The sequence below is a fragment of the Rhinopithecus bieti genome, unplaced genomic scaffold (assembly GCF_001698545.2).
Source record: "Rhinopithecus bieti isolate Rb0 unplaced genomic scaffold, ASM169854v2 scaffold_13174, whole genome shotgun sequence".
Lineage (NCBI taxonomy): Eukaryota > Metazoa > Chordata > Mammalia > Primates > Cercopithecidae > Rhinopithecus > Rhinopithecus bieti.
In genome coordinates, this window is record NW_016807335.1 from 510,752 (window position 1) to 527,388 (window position 16,637).

At 42.6% G+C, this 16,637-nt stretch overlaps 1 protein-coding gene across 2 annotated transcripts in view; it reads left to right on the top strand.

Annotated features, from left to right (window-relative positions):
• Positions 1-396: 396 nt before the first annotated feature.
• Positions 397-16,637, top strand: part of CPVL (carboxypeptidase vitellogenic like) — a 160,641-nt gene continuing 144,400 nt past the window's right edge. The window contains exon 1 of one of the 2 annotated variants that reach the window (XM_017881353.1): positions 397-714. The gene's annotated coding sequence lies outside the window, so the exon portion shown is untranslated. The remainder of the gene's footprint in view (positions 715-16,637) is intronic. The other variant, XM_017881352.1, reaches the window with a different exon arrangement.

The following is a 16,637-nucleotide window of genomic DNA, read 5'->3' on the forward strand; positions in this document are numbered from 1 at the left end:
GTATAATGATACAGAACACATCAGGTGGCTCTGAGACTCCAGTGCAGTGATTCAGGAGAGTGCTTGGCAGGACAGTGGCACTTGGTGCGCGCTTACTGCTAGTGCAGCTGGAATGTAGACCATCGGTGAATGTGTGTTGCCTTTTTAAAAAGTGGGAATCAAACACGACTCGCTTTCCAAATGTAAATCCTGGGCTTGCAAGTAAGTCCTAGAGTGCAGAAATAATTTCAAAATACAGGGTTGAAATTCTAAGATAGCAGATTTTAAAAAGTGGGAGACAAAATCAGAATAAAACAAAGGGACAAACCAACCTGAATTGCACCGCAGCCGACGATCTTTATTAATTTTTAAGATTCCACCCTAAGGCTGCTTGCTTCTTCCAGCATGGGAAGCGCTGACTTGGTGCGGACAGGTTTCTGGGACCAGGAGGTGGAGACACGACATACCTTTTGCCCTGTAGGTCTGGGTCATGTGAGCCTAGAGGAGCGCTTAAAGGCTCCAGTTCTGCAGGGTCCTCATGACTGGGTGGGGCTGCCTCACTTCTGCCTGACTTGGGAAGCGCTGCAAGCACAACCGGCCGGGGTCCTTGCGCACCGCGGCCCTGGGAGGAGCACCGACTGCGCCGCGTAAGTGCTGCTTTTCCCGCGTGGGTCGTGGCGGCTCAGCGCGACAGGTCCTCGCCTCGGTCCCTCGGACGTAGGGAGCGCGGAACAGGTGATCTCGAAAGCCCTCAGCACCAACAGGGGGCAAAGCGCCGTAGGGTGAGACTGGAATGGGGTGGTCGTGGCCGAGTCAAAGTTTTCAAGTTGGAGCATTGGCGATGCACTGCGTGCGCGCAGCCGGGGGAGTACTCTTGAAAGTTCCTGGCACAACTGTCGCACCCAGCGTTCTTCCAGGCTAGAAGGCGCCTCCTACTGCAGGAGCTCCTCTGGGGAATTGCGAAGCTGTGGGGTCCTCTACCGCTCTTAGTACTGGAGGGTGGCGGGTGCAGGACACTTTCCCTTACTACCTCAACGCGTCTTTTGGGGATGTGTTGATTTCGTAGGTGCTCAGAAGCAGGAGAAGCGGAAAATGCCTTCTATTTGAACGTGCCCAAAGCAGGGAAACTTGGCTTCAGCCTAGGAAGGAAAACACATAGGAAGACTTTTATTCTTGGAATGTAGGATTAGGAGAAACCAAGGGCACAGGAGACAGGTGGAAGCAGCTCCCTGCGAAGTGTAGATCAGCTTGGTGATACAGAAGCAAAAGGACTTTGAAATATTTATGGATTTAAATCCCAGCTCTGGCCTTGGCTAGTGACCTTGGGCAAATTATTTAAGCCTACTAAACCTCAGTCTTTCCATCTGAAAGATGGAGATAATAAGTTTTTCTTTTTAAATAATTGTTTTATTGGAAATAGAAATAACATATAGAAAATGCCTCCCTAACGCGGGACTTGGCTTTTCAGCTAAGTGTAATTTTCCTCATCAGTTATGATTGATGATGAAGTCTATGGTGAAGACAGAACAAAATAATGTTTACAACTCTGGCCATATAATGACTGTGGCAACGCATGACCCGTGTGCAGTCACCTTTGAGCCCCCCACCTTCTCTGCAACCCCAGTGGGTCCCAAGAAAGGTGCCTGGGTTTTGGAGCTGGACAATTCTGTGCAATTCCTGGTTCTAGTATTCACTACTTGGATGACATCAGGGACGTTACTTATCTTCCACAGCCTCAGTTTTGGCATCAGTAAATGAAAAAGGAGCCTCTCAGTACTTGTCTTTCCTTTCCCCGCTTAAATGTTCAACTCCTTTTTTTTTTTCCTTTCTTTGATTTGGGATGAGTAAGAACAAAGATGTAAGCAGAAATAAAAAGTCCACCGAGAATACATTTTATTAGTTTGATAAATAACGTTTAAGAAGGTTGTCCAAAAGGAGAATTGGAGCACTTTTGGAAAAATACACTGCACTGACTTAGTTGGCATCTGAAAGTCTGCATGGTGGTCAAGACCCTTTGACTAACTGGGCATTCTAGATGTGTACCTCATGCTATCTAAGTACAGGGGAAACCCTTTATAATGTAGTGTCAGTGTTCTTAACACGGTGTTGTTTTATTAATCTTTTATAGGAGTTGTTTGGGAGGGGCAGTTGGTCCCCCAGTTTATATAAATACAGTTTATAAATCACTTTATAGTGGGATTCTACTAACCTGAGAAATAGGTGGGTTTTAACTGACAGTTTGAATGACTTAGAAGAGTATGTTAAGAAAGTCCACTGGGTCTACCAATTCACTCCCCACAAAAAATAAAAACAAGAAGCAAATGATATAACAGAATTTTAAAAAATGAGTTTGTTTTTGTTTTGGGGAACATCTAGTTTGTCAGAGGAAACATTGAGTGTTGAATATTACCACGGGATGCACAGAACTAAGGCAATGAGAGGGGAGGAACTCAGTTGTTGCCTCAGGTATCATCAGATATCTGTTTATTATCACCCAGATACTCAAGGTAAATAGGTAATAACCCATTCTTCCTTTTTTTGAGATAAGAGTCTCATTTTGTCACCCAAGCTGGAGTGCAGTGGCACCATCTCAGGCTCACTGCAACCTCCATCTCCCGGGTTCAAGCGATTCTGGTGACTCAGCCTCCTGAGTAGCTGGAATTACAGGTGTATACCACCATGCCCGGCTAAGTTTTGTATCTTTGGTAGAGATGGGGTTTTGCCATGTTGCCCAGGCTGTTCTCGAACTCCCGACCTCAAGTGGTCCTCCCACCTCGGCCTTCCAAAGTGCTGGGATTACAGGCATGAGCCACTGTGCCTGGCCAGTGACCCCTTCTTAATAGGAAGTATGGTTCACTAACGAGCAAACATGATTGTTTTAGTTTAACATTTCCAATGGCTTTATAGTGTGGGATTTTCATTGACTGAACTAAGAACATTTAAAAGAAGTAGGCAAGCTTCTCAGAATTAGAAAGATACCTCTAGAACAATGACTCATTAACATCTATATTGACTTGGGAGAGAGGTAAGCTGGGCAAAAAGCTAAGAACTATACTTTCCTGGTAAAAACAGTAATGGAGTTTGAACTTTTATGCTATATTTGCAAGCTCAAAGATATAAGCCTTAATAGACAGTTTACAAGACAGCTATTACAGTGTGTCTGAACTGAAACCGGGGTATTGAGATTTCTCTGCCTTCAGAGATATTATAGGTATAACCTTGAACATGAAATCACATGCTTTCATTGCTTTAACTCAGACCCTGGAGTGCAGGACAGGGTGGTGGTGGTGAAAGAGGGGGAAGGACTGTGTGCTTAGATCTTGGAGCCTGAAAAAGCAAATTCTTAGCAGCTTATCTTTCCAATACAGTCGGGACTTATCTCCTAACTTTTTATCTCTAGTCTGATTCTAGTTATTGGTTGTCTTTAAATTGCTTAGAGTTGTCTACAGGTCAAAATATTTACGTAGAACCCTGAGGCTAAGCCCTTCCTCCTTTCCTTTTTGAGACTGTGTGTCCCATTACCCCTCTTTCAGAAAGACTGCTTGACATGTCTTTTTGTACTGTATGATTCTTGGGAGACAATGTAACCCAGCTCCCAACTGATTCATTTTCTCATTTATTTATTCATTTAACTAATGTTTTTCCCGGTGTTTGATTATGAAAAGGTTTAAACTTTCAGAAAAGTCAAAAAATTTTGCAATCTAGAATCTCCCTATATTCTATTATTGATTAGAAGCCAGGGTATTGATTTCAATTGATTAATCAACTGGCATTGATTAGTTCCTACCCTTTGTCTGGAGGTTTGCTAAGCAAAGCCGTAAAAACATAAAAGGCAGGATAGGGTTAGGGAACAAGGAGAGTTTTGATTTGGCAGAGCACAGGCTTAGAGTTTGTGAAGGGATCATGTAACTTTGGTTTGAAAAGTTATGTTGGAGTTGTATAGTAGAGGACATTACATTTCATCGTAGGAAGTTTATACTTGATCCTGGTTGCAGGTGGGAGCCATTGAAGGCATGGGAGGAAGGGAGTGCCTTGTGTTTTAGAAAGCTCTTTGCAGTATCGGCGTTAGGCTAAGTTGGAGGGAAAAGGACTGCAAGTCTGAGAGATGTGTTAAGAAGCTTTGTAAATGTGTCGGGGGAAGTAACTGTGGATAGAACAGATAAAAAAGGAAGTAGAATAGCACTTGGTGACAGATATGACTTGAGGACTTCTGGTTTTAGAACTCAGGCATCTGCAATAATAAGGGAGCATCATTAAGAATCTGGAAGTTGCTGGGCGTGGTGGCTCACGCTTGTAATCCCAGCACTTTGGGAGGCCGAGGCAGGCGGATCACCTGAGGTCAGGAGTTTGAGACCAGCCTAGCCAACATGGTAAAACCCTGTGTCTGCTAAAAATACAAAAATTAGACAGGCGTGGTGGCCCTTGCCTGTAATCCCAGATACTCAGGAGGCTGAGGCAGGAGAATCACTGGAACTCGGAAGCAGAGGCTCCAGAGGCTCCAGTGAGCCGAGATTGCGCCACTGCACTCCAGCCTGGGCAACAGAGCAAGACTCTGTCTCAAAAAAAAGCATCTACAAGTCATAGAAGGAGGAAGTTTGAGGAGAATGATGATGTCCTGTTACAGAGTCAGTGGGTTTGAGGGACTGATTGGTTATCCTTGTGGAGGTGACAGTTGACAGTGGTGATACAGTCCTGAAACGCCCAATAGCAATGTCAGGACTGAACAAACATTTGGACTAGTGATTAATACTCAAGGGATTGTTGAATGGGAATGTACAGAAGAAGAAGAAAAAAGGACAAGATCTTGAAGAAAATCTGAATATATGGAGTTCTTGGAACAAAAAATTCGTTCAATCATCTGTTAGTATTTTAATGCCTATTTATCTACAGTGTTATTGTAGCTGCAGTTCTCCTTAATAATTGACCACAGTCTCTAACTAGAAGACCATATCCACACTAGTAAAGTGAAGTAAGTCCTTCCTTTTCCCATTCTGGGAAGTGCAGGGGGTAAGATGAGGCAGAGGAAAGAAAAAGAGAAAGTTAAATAATTTTTTTATATAGGACTTTTAGAGCATGCAATGCTTTTTCCAGGTAACCCACTTCCAGATCAGAAGCCAGGTAATTTAATGAACTTGTCTATATTTTCACAAGGCAACAGCTACTTTTTTTTTTTTTTTTTTTTTGAGGCAGCCTCACTCTGTTGTCTAGGCTGGAGTGCAGTGGCGCAATCTCAGCTCACTGCAACCTCTGCCTCCTGGGTTCAAGCGATTCTCCTGTCTCAACCTCCTGAGTAGCTAGGACTACAGGCGCATACCACCACGCCTGGCTAATTTTTGTGTGTTTAGTAGAGACAGGGTTTTACCATGTTGGTCAGGATGGTCTCCATCTCCTGACCTCATGATCCACCCGTCTCAGCCTCCCAAAATGCTGGGATTACATGCATGAGCCACAATGCCCGGCCAAGGTACAGAGTTTTTAAGTGGCAGAAACCACATTTGAAGCTGTGAAGGCATACTTTGTTTTTTTATTTTTTATTTTTATTTTTTGAAATGGAGTCTTTCCCTGTCACCCAGGCTAGAGTGCAGTGGGGCAATCTCGGCTCACTGCAACTCCGCCTCCTGGGTTCGAATGATTCTCTTGCCTCACCTTTCTGAATAGCTGGGACTACAGGCATGTGCCACCATGCCCAGCTAATTTTTGTATTTTTAGTAGAGACAGGGTTTCACTATGTTGGCCAGGCTGGTCTGCAACTCCTGACCTCATGGTCTGCCCACCTTGGCCTCTCAAATTGTTGGGATTACAGGCATCAGCCACCACACTCGGTCTGAGGGCATATTTTAAATCTGTCATGCTATTCCCACTGGACTGCATTGCCTTCCTTTATGCTACTGACTGTATGCTAGGCACTGTGTTAGGTGTTTGCACATGTAGGCTCCTTACTGTGGCCCCTCTGTTTTGGGAAGGTGATCAGCAGGGAAGCTCAAAGCACATTGCACAATTGGTGGGATGTCTGCCCTCTGATCGTGCCTTGTTTTCACCCAACTTCTTGAACTCTACAGGAAGGGCCAACCCCTCTCAGAAATGCCAGCCCCTAAAGCTGGTACAAAGGTCATGCAACCTTCCTACTTTCCTGAGTTCAACAGTCACTTCATTCATTCTCCTTAAGATCATACCTTCGATCCCTGGCTGATTAAGGGTGAAGTAGAGAAAAGCTCTATTTTCACTTGTGTGTTTGTTTTACCCCATCAATCTTCTGCCTTCCCTCATTGTCCCACAGTTGTGCCTGTCTAAGGTCACTTTTTGCTTTTTTCTTATTTTCCTTCTCTGGTGAGTCTTTGGAGAGAGGGTGCGATAGAATGTGGAGCCTAGAGCAAGATTAGCCCCAGTTGACTCTGGAAGCCGTAAGAATTATGCTGCTTCCTCAATGCTTTTTTCCCAAAGTTAGAAGTAGCAAGTTGTATAGTGAGTAATAGGATTTGCATTGTAAATGGGGTCATCCTCCAGTGAGGACTTTACTAAGTGCAGTGTTTATTTGTAATGGGGCACAGAACTGCATTCCTCATGCTTTATGACAGTATTTGGGTTTACTGGTTTTCATGCATGTCTCTCTTTGCTAGAATGAGGGCTCCTTGAAGGTAGATGCTGTCCCCTTTTCATCTTTACTCCACAAGTTTTAGCAAAGTTTCTCACCCTTTACTGTATGGCTGTTTGTATAAAAGAGTGTGGGTAGAAGCCTGTATGTTTATTTGTTTGATTTGAGACGAGGGCTTGCCACATTGCATAGGCTGGTCTTAAACTCCTAGGCTCAAATAATCCTCCTGCCTCGGCCTGCTAAAGTGCTGGGATTACAGGCATGAGCCACTGTGCCCAGCCGAGGTCTGCATGTTTGAATGGATCAAGAAATGTGATTGTTTAGTGCTGAGGGAGGGTTGGTAAGTTGCAGGGAAAGGCCTGGCTAGGGAAAAGCTCATATGCTCCTAAGTCAAGCAATAAGAAATGTAGAATGTGAAATAAAGATGAAGCCATTCTGAGTCATATGCAGACCCTAGGAATTATCTCCTTATATTTGACACAAGGGGAAGTGGCAGCCATAGCTAATTCTGAAAACGAGAAATGTTCCTGCCCGGGTTACTTGATGGAGAATATTATTAGCAATCAGCAAGTGGGAATAATTTGTTTTGTTTTGTTTTCTCCCCTTCTAACTATTGGCGTGTTGGTGGAATTAACTTGCCTGGCAGGAGAATGAACTGCCTGTGCCATTGGGACCCAGGAGCTTTCTGAGATGGCAGACCGCACACTCCATGTGAAGCCATGACTCTTTCCACCGTTCTTGTGTACACGTGTATGTGAACTTTGGTGTCTGCAGAATCTGAGACTTTTGTTTCAGATAAAAATTGCTGGAAGCCACTGATTTAGAATTTTGTTGACAGGATTTTTTAAAAATCCGTGCTCAAAAAAGATGTAATTTAATCAGTTCTGTAGCCCTCCCCCCCCCCCCCCCACCAAAAAAAAAACAGCCTTTCTTAGGTTTTTTAGGTTGTCTTACGAACACTGACAGAAATGTGTAGGTTCAGGGCACCCAGAGCAGATGTGGAAGTTCTTTCATTAAGGTAGCCTACGTGAATCATCGCTGTGACTCAAAGCCTGAAGCAGTTTTAGCCTGATCTCCTTGGCTGCATTTTTAGAATCTTAGACATTCCAAGCTGAGAGGAATTTTGGGAATTATATAGTCCATCTAAATCCCCGGAATTTACAAATGAAGGAACTGAAGTCCAAGGCGAGAAGTGAATTGGCTTGCCCAAGGATATGCCTGTTGGTGAAGTGAAGGCTGCAACTTTTGACCTTGTACGTTCAGGAATTGTGGCAGAGCCTTTCCTGCTCGTCTTAGAATGAAATGTACTATAGGGAGCCCGCAGCCATCCTCTATGGTCTGGCTTTATTGTCTCTTTTTTCTCTGTTTTTTAGTTTCCTTCTAGTTTTTCTCAGTATACCTTTCAAGTGGGATGGAAGTTGAAACCCACTGAGCAGAGAATATGAGAATGTATATGTATAATGACACAAAGTTAGGTTTGTTAGCATTATGTGCAGCAAAGGAGGACACATACCCTAGGGATGGGAGAAGTGGGAAGAAGCCTCTGAAAGGTTTGGCCTTGTGCTAAGTGAATGAAAGGAGGGATCAGGGAAGAGGTACCCGCTGGATTAGCTGCTGCCAAGTGCCCATGGCAGCTCAGGAACTTAGACTCTCAGCAGTCGCTGGGAGGGACAAAGCACTATCATTTGTAAGAATACAGCAGTTGCTCAGAAAAAAGGACTGTCCATCATATTGCAACTGCAGAGTGGCCTTGGGTATACAGAAATATTGTTAATGTTCTGTTGGGAGCATCTTAGACTGATTAGCAGTAGAGCTGATTTTCACTCTCAGGGATTTGGGTCTCTCTCTTTCTCGGTTAATGGCACCATCATCCACCCACCCAGCCATCTAAGTCACATCTGGGATCATCCTAGATTCTTTGTTCTATTTCAACTCTAATATATAATCACAAATTTCTTCCAATTTTACTTTCTAATTATTATTATTATTATTATTATTTGGAGATGAAGTCTCGCTCTGTTGTCCGGGCTGGACTGCAGCGGCGTGGTCTTGGCTCACTGCAACCTCAGCCTCTAGGGTTAGAATGATCCTCCTGCCTCAGTCTCCTGAGTAGCTGGGATTACGGGCACATACCACCAAGCCTGGCTAATTTTTGTATTTTTAGTAGAGACAGGGTTTTGTCATGTTGGCCAGGCTGGTCTGGAATTCCTGACCTCAGGTGATCTACCCACCTTGGCCTCCCAAAGTGCTGGGATTACAGGCATGAGCCACTGCTCCCAGTCAACTTTCTAATTATTTTTAAGTCTGCCCTCACCACGCTGTTATTACTAGTTTCCTGCCCTAGTTCGAACTCCCATCATCTTTATTCTAGATTATTGTGAAACATATTAACTGGCCTTCCTGCCTTCTGTCTTTCTGGCTTAAGTCCATCCTTACATTGATGTCCCTAGTACTCTTTTCAAATTGTCAAGCCCTTCAGTAGTTCCTAATCACTAGAGGATAAAGATTCTTAACCTATCTAGAAAACTCTCTCTGATCGGCTCTCTACTGACTTCTCTAGATTCCATCCTATTTCTCCTCTTCCTACTTAGGCTTTTCTCCTGCCTCTGTATTGGTTATCTATTGCTGCATAACAAATTTTTAAACGCTATAAATTCCATGACCTGCCAAAATAGTGATATAGGCATTAAGAAGAAATTATTTAGGCAGATAGTGAGGGTACAGGAGTCCTCAGTAAGGTTTTCCTTTCAATGAAAGGCAGACCCCAAATCATTTTCTTTTCTAACAAAGAGCAGCCTGCCTATAAAATTGAGCTACACACATAGACAAGTAAGCTGGAAGCTTGCACGAGTGAATGCCGGCAGTTGTGCCAACAGTAAAAGGCTACCTGGGCTAGGCATGTTCAAAACGGCAGCTCCATCTTCCCTTTTCCTTTCCAACCACGTGTGCAATAGGGAGCAGACAGTAGTGCTTTCTAAGTGGAAAGCCCATTTGCGCAATAAGGTTAGGGTGAGGTGGCCAGCTTCCCTGCATGCTATGTAAATGTTATACCTGGTCCAGCCAATCTGTGAGCCAATCAATGTCTATATAAATCAGATACCCCCTCAAGCCTGTCTATAAAATCCAGTGCACTCCACAAAGGGCCAGATTTCCCATTCAGATGCCCCTCTCTCTTGCAAGAGAGAGAGCTGTTCTCCTTTTTCTTTTGCCTATTAAACGTCTGCTCCTAAACTCACTCCTTGTGTGTGTCCATGTCCTTAATCTTGGTGTGAGATGGCAAACCCCAGGTATTTACCCCAGACAGTGATGCCACCTCAATAGGAGACACAGCAGCACATGAGGGAAGTATAGAGGGATTTATTTAATTAGGAGTTAAAGTCAAGGTTGGAAACTAGTTTGGAGGTTTGCAGTAGTCCAGACAAGTGACAATAAAGAACTGGATTAGGCCATGAGAGTAGATTTAGAGAGGTGAAGGTGAATTTGAAAAACATCTAGGGGATTCAGTTGGTGATTGATTGGCTGTGGGAATGCAGGGTCAGAGAAAAACAGATAGATCAAGAATACATCCTGGATTTCTGGCTTTAGTACTTGAGTTGATGGGAGTATTTCCAACCAAGATGAAAAATAGGGAAGTAAGGACAAGTTTAGGGAAGGAGATAATAAGTTTAGTTTTGAGTTCTTCTTAACTACTTTTGATTTTTGTCAATATAATAAAAGTAATGTTATAATTCTCATGATAAAAAATTTTAGTCTTCTTCTCCACCCCTCCCCATCCTTCTCTTATGTCTGAGACCTCCTCTCATACTTCTACCTATTTTTTCTAGCCTTTAATTCCAAATTTCCAAGTAATCTGCCTAATCTGTTTCTTGATTTATTGGTTTTAGAGTTTCACTTTTTATTTGAGGTATTTTCTATTGACTGATTCAAGAATTTACGACTTTTACATACCTTACCTCCTGACTTTCCTACCCTCCAACCTGTCCAAATGGTGATATAATTTTTCTCTTTTGCTAAATCAATATCTAATGTTTACCTTATTATGTAAATATTGCTCACTGCTGAGCCAAGTAGTATACTATAATTGCAATCCATGTCTTGTACAGTTTTATTTTCTTCATCAACTTAAAAATTGCCTCTTTGCATTGTTCTGTTTTCTCTATCACTCTTATAACTTCTGTCCAAAATTGCTGACAGAACTGTAATATCCTTATTGATATGATTTTTTACAAAAGCTCATGCAGTAGTCAGTTATAGATACATTTCTTCCTTGAGGACATCTCATGTGAATCCCCATTCTGTCTTACTGCTCCAATATGCACTGGTGGCTCTTTAGATATAACTGTTATTTTGTGATTTCACTTCCCCTCTTCAGTCCTAGTTCCCCTGTTACTGGGCTTCCATGTCTTCCTCTTTCTTGGTTTACATCCTTGCTTTGGTGGACCACATTTGCCAGTAGCTTTCTGCGAAGTGGTATATGAGAAACATTAAAACAAAACAAACAAACAAGAAAAACCTGGCTGGTTCCCAAGCTGTATATCAGGTGAAAAAAATTAAATTAAAAATCAAAATCAAAATCTAGCTGGATGTGGTAGCTCACACCTGTAATAGCAGCACTCTGGGAGGCTAAGGTGGGAGGATTGCTTGAGCCCACAAGCTAGAAGCTGAAGTGAGCTGTGATTGCAGCATTGTACTGCCACTGCAGCCTAGATGACAGAGTGAGACCCTATCTCTAAAATAAAAATAAATAAATAAATAAATAAATAAATAAATCTGATATATTTCTGAATATTTATTTAATTTATTCTCATGATTGCTAGAGGCTGGGCGTGGTGGCTCATGCCTATAATCCCAGAACTTTGGGAGGCTGAGGTGGGTGGATCACGAGGTCAGGAGTTCGAGACCAGCCTGACCAACATGGTGAAACCCCATCTGTACTAAAAATACAAAAAAATTAGTTGGGCGTGGTGGCATGCACCTGTGATCCCAGCTACTCAGGAGGCTGAGACAGGAGAATAGCTTGAACATGGGAGGTGGAGGTTGTGGTGAGCCGAGATTGCGCCACTGCACTCCAGCCTGGGTGACAGAGCAAGACTCCGTCTCAAAACAAAACACAATAAACAAAAAACTAATGCAATTTTGGCTCTTGATTCTTTTTATGTGATACCATTCTCTTTCTCTCTTCTTCTCTGGAAAGTTTCTAATAGTCACTTTATTTCTGAAATGTGTTCTTCATCTTTTCATTTATTGATCCGGGAACTTGATGGTTCCTTTAAATCTGAAAAATCATATCTATACCTCTGCAGATATTTTCACACTATTTCTTTGATAATTCCTTACCCTGATTGATTTTTTTTTTTTTTTCTTTGAGACAATGTGTCTTTCTGTCATCTAGGCTGGAATGCAGTGGTGCGATCATGTCTCACTGGAGCCTTGACCTCCTGGGGCCCAAGTGATAATCCCACTTCAGCTTCCCAAGTAACTGGGATCACAGGTGTGTGCCACCATGTCTGGCTAATTTTGTAAACTTTTTTTGCAGAAATGAAACTTCATTATGTTGCCCAGGCTGGTCTTGAACTCCTCGGCTCAAGCTATCCTTCTGCCTTGGTCTCCCAAAGTTCTGGGATTACAGGCATGAGCCACCCGATCTCCCCTGAATTTTATCTGCCATCTTTTTCTGGAACTCCCATTAGTCAGATATTGATCTTCTGGAACCAATCTTCTAATTTCCTTATCTTTTTTCTCCCTATTTTTAAAAGTTCTATTATCTTTCAATTATATTTTCTGTGAGATTCTATAACTTAATTGCACTGTCCTTTTATCAAATTCTTAAGATTTCTACTATTGTATTTTTAATTTTCAGAAGCATGTTCTTATTTTTTATTCTGTTGGTTAATGAATGCAATATCTTCTCTTATCTCCTTAAAGATATTTTGGTTTTTGGAGAGTTATTCTGCTTCATACATTGCTATTTCTTGTGAGTTTTGTTTTGTGCCGTTTCTTTTGAATTTTCTACCAAGCTGGAGGCTTTCCTCAAATACCCAATAGTTCCTTGAAGTATATTTACGTATTAAGTGTGAGAAACTAAATTGCTGGTTGGACACTGTGTTGAAGGGATTTGTCAGCAGTTCACTGTCTCCCTGCAGTTGATTGGTGGATTCAACACGCTTCGTTAGAGGATCCTACATGTCATTATGTGTATATTCTTTCTCTAAGAGAATGCAGTTTTTGCAAAAAAGAATCCTTCAGTCTCCTGCAGAAGCTGAAGAATGAAGGTATAGAGTTCTTACTGCCAACATTCTTACTGCTGAGTGTTCAAGGGGCTGGGGTCTGTCAGTGTGTTCAGTGTGTAGACTTTCTGAGTTTTCAGTAGGGTATCTCTTCCCCAACTTTCACTGTTTCTTACATTCCCAAGTCTAGAGTGTCTCTACTGAAAATGTCCAAATAATGAATTTTCTACAGAATAAGGCTCTCACCTCCTCTTTTAGATTGGGGAGGGACTTGAGGATCTAAATGCTGTTATAGACTCATACCAATTCCTCCATTTTCAGCCCCATACTTCGCTTTTGCCTTCTACAGTACTTACCAGTTTTGACCCTTTCTGTAGTTGTATGGTTTGAATTAGCCTGTTTCTCGTTTATATTCTGCTTTCATTCTCTGCAAACTATCTGTTCACTTTCCATCTAACAACAAAAATTTGATCTGCCCCATTTACTATTGTCTCTCCTATTTTCTTGGGTATTGGGATTTATAACTTCAAAAAATGTCTTCACTCTCATTTTAGAGAGGTTTCATGAGGGGACAGAAATAAATGTTTCTGACTCACCACGTTTCAGCAGGATTAAATGCCGTTTTGACATGTTGAGTTTCATATACCCATGGGGCACCAGGTAAAAATGTTAGGCAGGCGGTTAGATGAGGCAGAAGCTTTTGAGAGGCACTCTCATTTTGAGTGGTGTCCACAGAAAGTGCTGGTTATAGTGATGAGACCAGCATCTCATCTTTAGTGTGTGGAAGTGTGATAAGCTGTGGACCAAGAATAGAATCCTAGAAGAATTTTAGAACCATGAAAACACAAATTACAGAAGGCAAGGCATCGATAAATTTACCAAAGGGGCAGTAGCAGCGTGTCAGAAAAGTCAATAAAGATAAAGACAGATTTTTCTTTTGAATTTAGAAATATGGAGATTATTAATGATTTTAGCAAGATGATATGCACAGAAGTCAGAATACATTAAGTAAGAATGAAAACAGGGTTTTATTTATTTATTTATTTTTGCTTTCAGAAACTGCTGACAGAAGCAATAATAGAGGGTGTTCAGTGCCTTATGAAGCAGATGAACCAGTCTGTGGGCTTTTTATGTTGTCTCCACCTTAAATACTATACGCAGTGGATTTTCAAATACCTAGTGAGGGAATGCAGTGACTTTGTTGCCCTTGGATTATCTGTGTGAAGACATTTTGGCTGGTTTGATCTGAGAGGTCATTTCTCATGCCCCACTTGCTCTTTTTCAGGGTTGGTGTGAGCAAACCAGACTGTATGGGGCTTTAAATTCTGGGTATGGCTGATGAAGCTGATACTGTTAACCACGCCTTTCTTCAATTGTATGTACGATGAAATGTTTGCAGGAAAATAAAGACAGTGGAGTGGAGGGGTTACACTAGAATAAAACCTAAATTCCATTTTTGAGGTCTCTGAGAGAGCCCAAAACACAGCACTTTGTCTTTCTCTCCTGAGTTCTGAAGAAATTGAGAAATAAGACAGAAGAGCAAGGCAGCAGGACAGCGAAACATCAGCTTGATGAATGAGGGAGGCCGGGCTGGAATGGCACTTTTCCTTTTGGGCAAGTGGGTTTCCTATGACTGATGCCCGAGTTGAGCAGACTTGCCCAGCAATCCTCAGGTTCACACAGGGTGGAGAGAGAAAAGCACTGCTCCGTGTGGGGATGGGGAGTGAGGTGAGCCCACCATGACCAGTTTATCCAAATGTACCCATAAGGTGAACCTTTCTGCCTGACATCCTGCCCCTACAGTGGGAAGAAGGCAGCAGCAAGGGGCCAGCAGTGTTACACTGTTGGACTTCCTGGACACTGATGGAGATATCCAGAGCTGGGAAGAAGCAGTGCCCTAAAACACAGGTTGGCTTTCAATACCCAGCACAAGTCTATACCTGATCCCCCTTCAAACCACTCCGACCATGGCTCACTGGCTCCCACCATGGGCTTCCATCTGCACTGTTTCCTGTGAATGGCCTTTGCAGTCACTGTTCTCCTGCCAGGAACTCTCTTCTTCCTAGACACTGTCTCATGCCCTCAGATCTGCTCAGGTGTCACCTACTCAGGGGGGCCTTCCCTGACCACCTATCTCAGGTAGTGCCACTGCTTGACCCCTTTCCTTTCTATTCCATTTATCCTGCTTTGATTTTCTTAAAAGCCTCGCCTGTCTCTCTTCCTGAGTTCATGAAGGCAGATGTGGTCTGTTTTATTCATTGTATGAGCTAAGGATATATTTATTCAGTGAATGAGTGGATGGTCCAGTCAACTTGGAGTCCGTTCCAGCTCAGCTGCTGCCTGGAGTATTACCACTTGCAAAGTGGCCCAGTCAGCATGGGCCTCTATTGAAGTACTACACTAACTTTTTTCAAGAGTGGAGGTGGGCCAAGGCGCAGTGGCTCATGCCTGTAATTCTAGCACTTTGGGAGGCCAAGGCAGGCGAATCGCTTGAGCCCAGGAGCTCGAGACCAGCCTGGCCAACATGGCGAAATTCCATCTCTACGAAAAGTACAAAAATTAGCTGGGTGTGGTGGCATGCACCAGTGGTCCTAGGTACTCTGGAGGATGAGGTGGTATGATCACTTATGCCCAGGAGGTGGAAATTCCTGTGAGCCAAGATTGTTGGCGACAGAGTGAGACCCTGTCCCAAAAAAACAAAACAAAAAACACAAAGAGTGGAGGTGACGCTTGAATGAGATAACGTATGGAAAAGAGCTGAGAAATGTACTAGAATCGTGGAAGTGAATCCTATAGAGTGGTTACTGCTACAAACAGTAGTTGCTCTTTTAGAATCAGGGAGAAGTTTCCCCTGTCACTTCAGGGATTGGTGGTTAAACTGATGACATTGCCAAATTTACTAGGATTATCCTCATGTAAAATGTTCCCTTTCATTGTTCCCAATCTTAGCCGTGTATTTGCCACCCTATGTATCCTAATGTTTTATTTGAAAATTCTAATTATAGTAGGCAATAAAAGGAGGCGATTCTTTTTTTTTTTTTTTTTTTTTTTTTTTTTTTTTGAGACGGAGTCTTACTCTGTCGCCCAGACTGGAGTGCAGTGATGCGATCTCGTCTCACTGCAACCTCTGCCTCCCGGGTTCACACCATTCAAAAGGAGGCAATTCTAAGAAGAACAGGGCTACACTTGAGCAAAACTAACAAAAATTTCTTAGTGGAAGACACTGACTTTGCCATGAGATTTTAATGTCCCAAAGAGTAGAGAGCTTCACTTATCCCCAAAAAGTAATTTTTGAAACTGAAAGAAGTACACTAGAAATCCATTATGAAGTAATCTGTGGACCCGTGATTTTCACATCTTTACAAATGAATATGCCTTTCAATCACTTGCAGTTTCAGTACCTATAAATCCTGCAAATGGACAAAACAATCCAGTTTATTCAGAATTCCGCTTTTATCAACAGTTGCATTGAGGCAGATTTTGTTATATTCTGTCGTTTATATAGTGGTATATGGAAAATACATGGACTTTGGCATCACCTAGATATGGCTTCAAATTCCAGCTTTGCTACTCAATAGCTAAGGGGGCATGAGAAAATTATTTCACCTGGGACTGAGTTTACTCATATGGATATGTCTTATATAAAGCTCTGGCCTTAGGGCTTGTTTAAGAATAGTATCACTGTTAAGAAAAGGTGTGCATGCAGCTGGAAACCATCATTCTTAGCAAACTATCACAAGAACAGAAAACCAAACACCGCATGTTCTCACTCATAGGTGGGAACTGAACAATGAGATCACTTGGACTCGGGAAGGGGAACATCACGCACTGGGGCCTAT